The 12,256-nt window shown below is 39.7% G+C and overlaps 1 long non-coding RNA gene across 1 annotated transcript; it reads right to left on the bottom strand.

Moving 5' to 3' along the window:
- Positions 1-564: 564 nt before the first annotated feature.
- On the bottom strand, positions 565-8,013 carry LOC139130485 (uncharacterized). The gene is made up of 4 exons (XR_011551875.1): positions 7,677-8,013; positions 6,362-6,584; positions 3,709-3,836; positions 565-937 (listed from the first exon to the last, which is right to left on the bottom strand). It is a non-coding gene; the product is annotated as an uncharacterized lncRNA (long non-coding RNA).
- Between the last annotated feature and the right edge of the window lie 4,243 nt (positions 8,014-12,256).

Raw genomic sequence — 12,256 nt, 5'->3', positions numbered from 1 at the left:
GCGTTCCATTAATCGCAAGGAAAACCTGGCCTAGGCTGTCAAAGTCCAAGACACAAGAGAAACTATTACAAAATATTTTTATGGAAATCCACCGACTTGAACCAAGTCTAGTTCTCTACTAAAATCATGTAGAAATGTACAGTGTCAACTTGTCGATACAAATGTAATTTAATGTAATGTAATGTAATGTAATTATTGTCAAATTGCCAATGTTTAATCCGGAGTAGAATTCATTTGTTGATAATGACATCAAATGTTGTACACGGAGCGTTATGTTGGCAAGACATACACTTCGTAAGTCAACTTGAACATACTCGACAAAGAAAAAAGAGACGTGCTTGTTTTCTAGAACAAAAATGAGAAAAATATGATCAAATGTCAAAGCTACCATCCGTCGTGCAATGCATGTTGTTAGAGGGGAGGAAAGAATACATACACTGTGTAATATATATATATATATATATATATATATATATATATATATATATATATATATATATATATATATATATATATATATATATATATATATTATAATATATAAAATATAAATTATATATTTAAAATATGAGGAACTGAAACAAAGATCGTTGTGTTGGTGTACATCGATCACGGAGGTTTTACATCACATTAATTAATCGTTCGCCGCTTAAGGATCTGTAGGCTGTGATAGTCACAATGTTTAAGAAAAGTGTATGATATCTCGTTTTTCTTTTGACTGATCGGAATTACAGTGGAATGGTCAAAACGTACGTGAGAATAAATCATGAAAAATTTACACAAATATGAAAAGTAAGTAAACTAACTGCTGTGTGCGCAAATAGCAACAAAATATACCAGGATAAATAACACACAATCTTTTACTGGGTCATCCGGTTTCAAGCGAACAGCACAACGACGACTGCCATGAACAACAATATTACCTTCGGAGAAGAACCTGAGAGAGAGAGAGAGAGAGAGAGAGAGAGAGAGAGAGAGAGAGAGAGAGAGAGAGAGAGAGAGAGAGAGAGAGCAGGACAACGAAAATGAGAGAGAAAAAGAGAATTTGATGAGCACAACGTTAGGTACCATTTTTATTTTCGTTTTGTCCTTTTGATTTTAAATTGAAAACTTTGATAAAATATATTGAAATGTTGCAGGTCTTTGGCAAGATTGAAATGAGGAAGTGCTTTGTTTTGTTTTGTTACGTCCAGCTTTTGGAGGGTTTTTTGTTGCCTCATTTTTCTGGTGATGTAAATTGACAGGTATGTTAAAACAATTTTACTCCAATATTTGTCTTTGTATAAAATTCAGAACTCTAAGTCTATTTGGAAGGCCGGAATTAGATATGTGCATAATTAATAAGGTGCAGGAACATGCCAGGGTCAAAGGTCAAGTTCATCCTCAAAATGTTTGTGTGCATTTTGGTCCCGTACCCGTCATTGTTCACCAGAAAGTAACCCTCTCGTACTTTTATTAATAAGTAGGCCAGAATAAGAGATCGCCATAGTCTGGCTGCATAAGTATAGGCAGGTCAAAGGTCATTTAAATATCAGAAAAATAATACTTTAAAAATCTTCTCAAAAACGGCATAGTCAATAACCTTGAAATTTGGTATGTAGCATCTAGATAGTATGGTCTAAAAATGTCTCAATAGATTTTAGATTTTTCAATTTTTATGCAAATTAGATGGAATTAAAAAATTAATAAATAATAACAGCCAGGTCATGTGACCAATCAAAATATGAAGGGTCAGGTGCACCAGTACTCAGTATGCTTAATATGCCCTGCAAGTTTGAAAAGGCTGCGCGCAACGGTTTTGGAGATCTAGCTTTGCAAAGAATTTACGGAAGAAGAAGAGGAAGTTGAAGAAGAAGTGATCCAGAGTAAATACATTAGGGGCCAAGCCCATAGGGCTTTGGCCCCTAATAAAAAGGTTCTCATCCTCGCGCGCGTCATTTTAGACCCACCGCGTCAACATTTTTTCTGCTCATGAGGATAAAATAAAAAAAAATAAAATGAGCGCAAAAATACGCGACGATAGTGCATAACACAGTGCTGTATAAAACAGAACCGTAAACAAAAATAATTGACACTAACATTCCTTTCAGAACTTACACATATGTCACTGTTATATTACGCTGTTAAAACTGTGCATTGCTGTACTAAAAGTCAAACCGCAGAACTGTTGCTATACAAAAATAATAAAGCAACACTACTGTGCATTTATCTCTGCGTGCATTCCTATGCTGTTTTCATGTTTTTTCCCGCGTTCTTGTTGATCGAAGAATAAAAAAATTGAGAGTAAAAAAACCCGCGTCACCGCATCATTTTTGAAATATGTCTAGGATGAGAAACAAACTTTTCATTATTCTTGGCTTAATAAATGAGGTAAGAAGAAAAGGATGAAGTTCGTTGTATATTTGATAAATTGTCAAACGCTTTATAGGTCGACGAGTTGCATCTCTGTGTTGACGTCATAATATAATGTTCTCAAATATTCTTGTACTAAGTGACTGTCTAGTATTTTACGGAAGACGAAGATTCTTCATATCGTCCCGAATAAGCTAAGTAAATCCACTAAAAGACTTTAGAACCAACATTAGTGAGGAAATTTGGTCCAAGTTTTCCATATAAAGCTTTGCTCTAAAGCCGAAATTACTCCAAAGTACTTTACATGGCGTACTTTACAAGTGTCAAATTAAAGTTCACCGACGTCGACAAAAAAGTTTTACCGGTTCCAAATATAAAATTAAAAGAGGAACTCGTATTTAGAACTTGGATATCTCTATGTTTACCGCAAAGACCAACCCCGGAACAACATCTTTACGTAATAATATGTCATTCAATTACAGTCCCTCCACCACTAGAAGGGACTTGACCTAAACTTGCCCTGGGGTCAAATGCATTGGTAAAAGGTTCGACGGCTTTGCATGTTTAAATCACATGAAGAATTATCCCACTAATATAGCGAACTATATATGTCAGTTCTCAGTGAATTTGACACAGTTACCTCTTGCTTATTGTTTGGGTTTTTTTCAAAGTCACATTTCCATTACAAAGGAAATCTACCGTAAAGAACCCGAATTTCAAATTCTGGGTTATTGGTTTCTTAAAGTGGATCTGTAACTTGCCGCTAACATGAAATCCTGGATAGAATTTTGCAGTATCGTAATGGTTTGGGGAAGGCAATGTTACTTTTTATTGCATGCCCTATTTACCGAACGTCGCACTACAGGATTATATTGTAACATGTTGATGACGTAGCGGGCCGCATAGTCATCATTGACTGAAAGCGACCCGGAACTATTTTCAACTTGATTTGAAAATTACCAATTTATATGTTCAGATTGGAAATACTGTTAAAGTTGTGTATTAAAATAATCGATAAATCGAATGACAGTGATGAAAATAAATCAATGCGCCGTTCGATGATGAAAATCGTTCTATTTTATTAAGGGATTTCGTTTTTCATTGAATTGAAATTGAGCATTTGGACTGTCATTTGCATGTAAACCCAAAAGTTTGGAGTGAAAAATATGTAAGAAAATGAAGAGAGGCATGTGTAATAAAACACTATAGCCCAAACAAGGGACTGTGCACCCTCGAGGCAGGAGACAATATGCCCTCCTGACGTTGGAAAAATGGTCACCTACTCTCGGGTACATGGTCCCCTGCATTGGCTAAAATATATATTGTTACTGTAGTTGTACTTCCCCACCTACCTACCTGGCTTGATGTCACTTTGCACGGCGCCAGATTGCGCAGGAGTGGTCATCTCTAGCTCTGTAGCCTCCGTCAAAACACTGGATGTTATGTTCACCCAATACACGTCATGGTTCTTTGCTACCGTGGCTCTGAAACATAAAGTGATCAACCTACGAAAATTATTGTGACAAAATCATTCATTAACCAATGCTTGTACACCGATGTAGCTGTGGAAACGCAGCTATCTGTTGACGGGGTAGCGGGGATCGCTATGTGGGTCAAAGGTCAACCCCGCCACGTGCCGGAGTTGACCTTTGACCCGCATAGCGATCCCCGCTACCCCGTCAACAGATAGCTGCGTTTCCACAGCTAACACCGATGTGACTTTGGTATTTCAGTGGCGAATGGTTTGCCGTTTCCTCAGACACGGCCATCCACTGTTCGGTCAGATATTGACAAAGGGAGAGTCTGCACCATTTAGGGAGCGTTCAGTTTTTACGGCCTGGGGGGCCGGCAAAATCTTGTCGCCGGTGTTCAAAAAAATATAGACCCCCCTTGCATTTTTTGTGAAAAAAAGATGACCCCCCTTTGTCAGACGAAAAAATTGATGACCCCCCCCCCCCCCTGAAAAATAACCAAAACCCATATGTCAAATTTACCCGCATGGTTTGGATTTGAACTCCGGTACGCGGCGCACTTTATTCGATGCCAGTGCACAAACTTCTCAGCCACATCCATTGAAACGTCTGTTAATTAGGACGACTGTAAGGCAATTTTAAACTTCATTTCCATAGACAACTCATGTCCATGGACATTGTATAAAGTAAACTTTATTGAGTGGTTCGCCAAAGGCAGCCCTCCGGTTAAGAGGGTCATGGGCCATTACGTAAAGTCAACTTTATTCTAGTTGGCCGCCGCAGGCGGCCCGCCGGTAAAGAGGGTCAATCATGGCCATTGCATAAAGTAAACCTAATTGAAGTGGGCCGCCAAAGGCGTCTGCCCGTTAAGAGAGTCATGGGTAATACATAATGTACATTTATTGTAGTGGGCCGCCGAAGGCGGCCCTCCGGTTAAGAGGGTCAATCATGGCCATTGCATGAAGTAAACCTAATTGAAGTGGGCCGCCAAAGGCGTCTGCCGTTAAGAGGATCATGGGTATTACATAATGTATATTTATTGTAGTGGGCCGCCGAAGGCGGCCTGCCGGTAAAGAGGGTCGATCATGGCCATGGCATAAAGTGAACTTTATTGTTGGTATTATGTTTTTGAAAATGTGGTGACCCCCCCTTTCCCACCAGTGAAAAAGCGATGACCCCCCTTTGCGGATTCCAAAATTATGATGACCCCCCCCCCCTGGATTTTGCCGGCCCCCCCCCCAGGCCGTAAAAACTGAACGGTCCCTTAGAACGGTCCTTCCTACTTTCATCATGGAAAGAGCACACTGATTGTTTTCGTGTGCCATGTTGTGACTCCTTCAGTGTGCTCTTTCACTGCTTTCATCCAAAACTCAATTCTCGTGAACCCAAGCACTGCATCTTTTCAATCATACGCAAAGTAAATAATAACTTGCGTAAAATGTTGCTGTTATGTATTTGTTTCCTAGACGTACCATAATCAGCATAAAAAGGCTACAGCTTTAAAGAGTACCGATAAATTCAGCCAACTCGCCAACCGTGACCGTTTCCGAAATGGCAATTAGGAGGTGGGGATGCCTTGATATTTTGTCAACTTATCCTGCATGGCATGGATATTCAACCAGCAATCCCTTCTTTATGCAACATAATATATCTGTGGATTTTTTACCACAAGACACATTCGCCTGTATATGTATGTCTCGTCAACAATATCCCGTGCTGAATAGGACGACCATTGATATGGCGGAAAATATAGTTCATAGAAATTCAAAATCGATGTAGGGAATTCACTTCACACCCATATCGGCCTTGAATGAATGAATATCGTATTTTTCTGTATACTTTCGTGGGTAAAGTAATGGATTTTGTAAGATGTAGGCTACTTGAAAAAAAATGGGAAAGTTAAACTTTCATTTTTCAATACGCTTGCCCAAAGTCTGTAGGCTTACTAATATCGATATATTTACAAATTAAATCGAAGGAAGATATTTCAGTACACTGTTGTGTTGATATGGTAGGTTGATCGCAAACCCGAAGTAACTACTGCTAACGCCGTAGCTTAGTTATAGACAAATGACAAGCGGATATCTAGTTAATGTTCCTATAGCTATGAATGTTGCCATATCATACAAGAGACTATATAGCTTATTCCTATGTATATTTTGTTTACTATCACCAGTAGTGTGTACACAATAAACTATCTCTTCCAGATGCAGACAATATCCTAAAAATATCGCAGTGGGCTACTTTTTTGACAATCAGCCGGTCCTACATGACTTTAAACCCCCAGAACTTTTTTGTTTGTTTTTTGTTGTTGTTTGTTTTTGTTTTGTTTTTTGTTTTGCTTTTTTGCGGCAGCAGACAGTACAACATAGAAAAGCAGTAAGCATTGCAGGAAAAGAACAAATTTGTTATTGAAAAAAATATACAGGTGGCATATGAGAAGACAAAATAATAAATGCATTTAACAACGAAAATAGGATATAAGGTCATGTGGGCGGTGTAAAAACCGGTAATTCTGTTCACAATGTGTTACTCACACGAATTCGATGTCGCCTACGCCGTTACTCGGGGCGTTCCAAATAAACGCGGTTCCTGCAGGCTTGGTGTTAGTATTCGAGTGTGTTACACTGTCGTCAGTAGAGCTACACGTCTTCAGCTTTGTATTGCCAGGGACACTGGAGAAAGATCCAATAGGTGTTGTTTGACCCGGTCGACGCGCTTGAAGTAAAAACCCGGAGAAGGGACTTCCAGATATTGTCACTGTGGGGGAATGGAAAATATAATTTCAATTTACAGGTCGAAAAAAATGTTTGATACAGTTATCGTACTGAAAACTGCTAGAATTGCCAATCATGTATGCTTGTTGCTTTAAAATGATGGTAATGGTAATCATAACAGTCACAACCATTATGATTGTTGTTGTTTTTGTTTTTGTTATTGTTCTTGTTCTTGATGTCGTCATCGTTGTTGTTTGATGTTGTCCCATTTTCGCCAGCTCAGTCATTTCGCCATAAATGGAAAATATATTAACCTCATCTATTCTTACGATCTATGAACATTGGGAAAAATTTTAATATCCATTAGCAGCAACTTTCTTTTTACATTTGTCCTGTCTTTGAAATAATATCTGAATGCAAGGTTTTTAGCCTACACAGACAGCCTTTACGTGTTGACTGTTTGACATGGCGATGCCATTATTTACAACTGAATTACAGGTTTTAGACGAAAAGTCACAGTTTGCCTTTATTGAGCAAAGGCGCATTTGACCAGACTATCCCATTGCCGGGTGTTTAAAGGTAACAGGGTCAATCCAGATTTTATACATGGCAAGAAAGCAATTTCTCATTGAAAACCGAATTTCCAGAGACAAAGTACTCTTAGATCGAGTAAACACGACATAAACTTTGTTTCTAAAGCGCGTTGAACTTTCGGCACTGCTTTTGCGTGACGTCATCATGATAATCGACTTTGTACGCAGATAAAGAGGCTTTGATACAACTGGCATAGATTAGAAAAACACTAACGAGTACTGTTACTTGTGTACGAAAGTGTTTCTGTTCAGGCGTGTTCTGCCTCGTAGACTTTGCCCATCCAAACATCGACTGCAAACGTCGTCCAAATCATGATTAACAGAAGACAATGGGTGTTCTCAAAGGAGCAGGTTTTTGTCAGCTCTATCTAAAAGCAATGGAAAACAAAGGAGTCCGACTGACACCATTAACTCAATGTCAACAAGAACTAATGCGAGAACCAGGGATTGAGAACTGCCCTTTAAAGAGCAACACGGATGTGTATGTGTGCGTGTTAAAGACAGACAGACAGACAGACAGACAGACAGAGAGCCTAACTCACCTGATACAGTTCCCCCGGGAGTATAGGAATCTGACGATGCGGCCAGAGTATAAATGTTTGAGCTTTCGTCTTCCGGTGATAAGGCTTCGCGCGTATTTTTGTCAACGTGGCCTGGTGTCATTGTCGTACAAGCAGCATCCGGGGCGCCGGAGCCGTAACCAGTGACCGAGACCTGCAGTAAACTAAAAATTAGAATTCCCAAAAGGGCCGAAATATACCGGCGTGGATGCATTTTATGCCAAGAAGTCGATCAAATGGCCTCAAGAAGGTGCCGGGCGTTAACGTTCCAAATATATTCTATACTGCCGTAAACAACCGTTCACCTACACAGGTTAAAGGTATACTGTCACCTGTTCAAATTATGCCACAGTTACCATGGAAAGAGAAAATCTAACCAATCAAAGATTTTAAGCGGGTGGCCGCTTTTTAAAAACAGCGCCCCCACATGGGTATTTTGAATACCAAGGAACGCACCTTTGACCATATTTGGGCATATTTAGATTACAGGTGACTGTATAGCTTTAACAGTTGAAAGTAATATACGCGCTTTCTGTATATGCACACATTGAAGTATTTCACCGCTATTGAACGGCCTGTCAAACTTTCACTTCAACAAAATATTCTTTTACACTGCCAGGAAATATGTTTACGTCTGTTAAGCATGGTTAGAATATTCTAAAAATACCCTTTTAATGAAGTAAAGACAATCTGAAAATCCATGAACCGACGTCATTTGCAAACACTGTGAATGGGACGTTATTTCCCCAAAAATAATGCATCCTGCGCCGAACCGAACAGCTGTAAATTTTGATAAGAGTTCAAGTCTTTTTTGTTCCGTTTTACGAAATACAACGGTTTTGTTTCACCCACAAATCATGTGCCCAGTTGGTCTCTCTTCACCAAGTGAAGGGGTAATGATTTAACTATAGTCGATATTGACTGTATATGTACAGTGTTATTCTAGTCGGGGCTGGAGTTCATTTGTGAGAATATAAAATTGCACACTGTACACGATCCCAGAAAGTTTCAAGACCGAGATTTTCTATTTCAATATTCCTATGGAGAGGGAAGAAAATGTTACTTGTTTCCCCGGACAAAAAATTTAAAAGTTTCATAAATCATTATGATTGTTTCCATTTACAAGGTACGAGACAACGGGGGAGAGACACCACATTGGGACGATTGCATCCGATGAGGTCCATCGACACTGTGACCCAACGACAACGGTATGAGACGACATGCATACTTTGGCGGGAATCAAATGTCTTCCCGGCCCAGTCGGGTGTCGGTCGTACGTACTGTCCTACGTATGTCCTATGAGCAAAGCATTTCAGTCGCACGCCTGGTTACCCTATAGCTTTCACATAACTGGATGTGGCCGTAGTGTACGGCTAACACACATATTTGCGCCTTCTTTTGTAATATTCTTTTGAGATCATAATCATTACGAATTTTCTCATGAGAAAACTTGAGCCGTCCTTTTCTCAACTAGCCTGGTAGCGACACACAACCCTTGAGTGGTGTTAACAGACATACTGTAAAAGGTCTTCATCACTTTCTTCAGATCCTCGAATTCTGAAAAAAAATGTCCATCATGCGATGACAACCCCTCCGATATCCAGTGGGCAAACCCTGATAGATTACACGTGAATTGTAGGGTATAAAAAGAAGTCTTTACAAACCTAAAAGTTTGCACACTTACGTGGAAGGGACAAAATCATGTGTTGATGACAGGGCAGGGGAACTTTTGTTATGGGGCGAAAGGGGAGTCGGGAGTTCTATAGGTGGGGAGTGGGTCACAGGAGTTTTGGTCGTGGGGAGGGGAGAGGGGAAGTATTTAGTGGGAGGGGGATACTTTTAAACTCGTTGCGGGAGGGCAGTTGACAAACAGCTTTTACTTCCCTCTGCCCATTTTTTCCTGATTTTTTTTAAATGCTATGTTTACACTGAATAACACTGAAAACTCCTTTGCTGAAATTTCTCGAAATATTGTTGTTACATGTCTTCCCCTGTTTTACCATTGAGGTGGGAACCAACAGAAGCTTAGAAGGTCTCTATGTACCGTGTTAAGGCTTCTTTTGTGTGCTACCTCCACCATGCCGTTCATCCAAAACTGTGCTCGTGAACAACAGCTCATTTTATGGCAGTCACGCTGTCCCACATGACCTTAAACCCTCTGCGTTTTCTTTCCGGTTTGTCGAGTTGAAGCAGTCTGGTATGGTCATACCCGTGTCAACTTTCGAACGGGAAGAGTTATGTTTTACGAAGTGGAAAGATGGGAGGATCACATTTTTATGGGGCTATAAAGGGAGGGTCACATTTTACCTAATAGAACATCCTTTAATCATAATGGAAAATTCCAAAACCTCGAAACAACATAACACTGTGATGAAGAACGGCGACTACTCAATGACTGAATCCGCGAGAAACTTGTCAAAAAATATGCGATTGATTTTGTTCAGTATTACCACAGTTAGGGAGCCATCAGTAATTACGGAGGGGGGATTCCGCGCGCACCTGTACCGTAAAATGTTATCCTCCCCTAATCCTCCTGTCTAAAATGTCACCCCATCCCTCTTGTCCGACATTCTAAAACTTGATCCTCCCCAACCACTGCAGTATTCTCCCCGGGAATAACTGAAACAGTATCAGCTAATTTACATAACAATTAGTTCAATTGTTATGTAAGTTTTACGGTGGGGAGGGGTGGTGTTTTTTGAGGGACAGTCGCAATATGCCACGCAAGAACCATATTTTATGCAATTATAAGAAGGCAAGATGTGGCTGACATAGTGCTTCATCAAAAATATCAAATCATGATACGTGGAGTCTATCAGGCAAATTATTGATAATTTTCCACCACAAAGCATGCTATATCTGTATATGATATATGTTTGATAATGTATTTAAATGTACTTTGCTTGAATAAGGAAGTAAAATATGCATTTGTGTACAAGAAATTGATTTTGAAATTTCATCTAAAATGTTGGTTCACTATACATATTACATATTAGTCTATGATGAAACTATGAATAATTTTTTTTCCAATACAAAAATAGGCACCATTTTACAAGCGGTATAGCCACAAACTGATGACGTCTAAGATGTGTGTACTTATGCAAAATGAGGTCAAAGGTTACGTTCTAAAGGGGCGATAAATTATTTTGGGGTTTGAACATTCCCAGTGTCACACATCAGCGGCAGTGGCCTCCTGAGCAGTAAACTTAGGCGTGACATTAGTTCTTAGATCGTCCCAAAACATTTGGCACAATATGGTGTTATGTGCAGTGTTGAATCGATGAAGGGGGCTGTGAACTCAAAGGATAAAGAATTGAAATATGTTGAACAAGTGACATCCATGCCTTAGCTTTATCGCCGAAACGCCTCCGCCACATGAACTCATAAAGATAAATGGAAATAAGTCTGAAGATGTGAAGCCCACCCAAGTTCGCTTGGCATGCATCCACATGCCTTCCAAGGTGTTGGTGTGGGCGAAGGTTTGAGGATCCACAAAATGAAGACAATGATTAGCGGTGAAATGAGAGAACTGAGGAGACTTGGACAACGATGAATAAGCCCCCCCCCCCCCCCCCCCCACCATTCATCAGAATAATACTGGAACCTGGAGGAAATCGATAAAGCATTGGCATTACGCCGGTCAACAGAAATTAAAAAGCAAGCACAAATATCGCGACCAATGACTCCAAACACCAAATGTCTGTCACTGTGTCGACCCAAGCTATATTTGGACTACCGGAACTTGAATTCATTATAGATGTTTTTTACATCCGTGGATTCATAAATTTCCATAATACAGCCTGGCCAAAAATCTATTGGGAGGCATGATCGCAAAGATAAAGGAAACAAATTTCTGGACAAAAATTAAATCAATCAATAACAAACAGAGTTTGAACTAATGTACAGGTGTGATCACAGGCGGCCCAGACACTATTAATAAGCTTATTATTGAGTTTTTCTCAGTTTTCTCTATCAGTTCCTCTCCTTTTCTTCAGGCTCTGACTGATCATAGTAAATAAAATAAATGACCCTGTAGCCTAACCTAGCCTCTTGAATCTTTATTTATTTTACACCCCATTACAAGGACGTTTATCTCTCATATACACACATCTTGTAATTAATTAGTCAACACTACTAATTATGCTAATCCGTGGACTTACAGGGATTTTATGGGTTGGTCAACATCGCGAAAGATAGGAAAGGTTACTAAAACGTTGAAATCAGTCTGCTTATCTCAGTCTGAGCGGACGAAAGTATACAGAGAATGCTGAAAGGAAAATACTGAAAGGGCTCTACAAAAGGCCTGAAACAGGATAGCTGATCAGTTCCAGCGCACGATAAAGGCACTGAAACTGTTGTTGACTGAAAAGTTGTTGACAGCACAAGGCAGTATGAAAGTACGTCAGCACTCATGTTAGCCATTTCGTTACAATGCTGTATGCTTGGTGATATACACTTTTGAATTCGAGGGAGCGCATTAAGCCGACTTAAACACCAACAAGTGCTGCGTTCAGACGAGAAAAAATTGGAAACGTTTCTGTGACACTATTTGCGTTTTGTAA

The sequence above is a fragment of the Ptychodera flava genome, chromosome 4 (assembly GCF_041260155.1).
Source record: "Ptychodera flava strain L36383 chromosome 4, AS_Pfla_20210202, whole genome shotgun sequence".
Classification (NCBI taxonomy): domain Eukaryota; kingdom Metazoa; phylum Hemichordata; class Enteropneusta; family Ptychoderidae; genus Ptychodera; species Ptychodera flava.
This window is presented reverse-complemented; position numbering and strand designations above follow the sequence as displayed.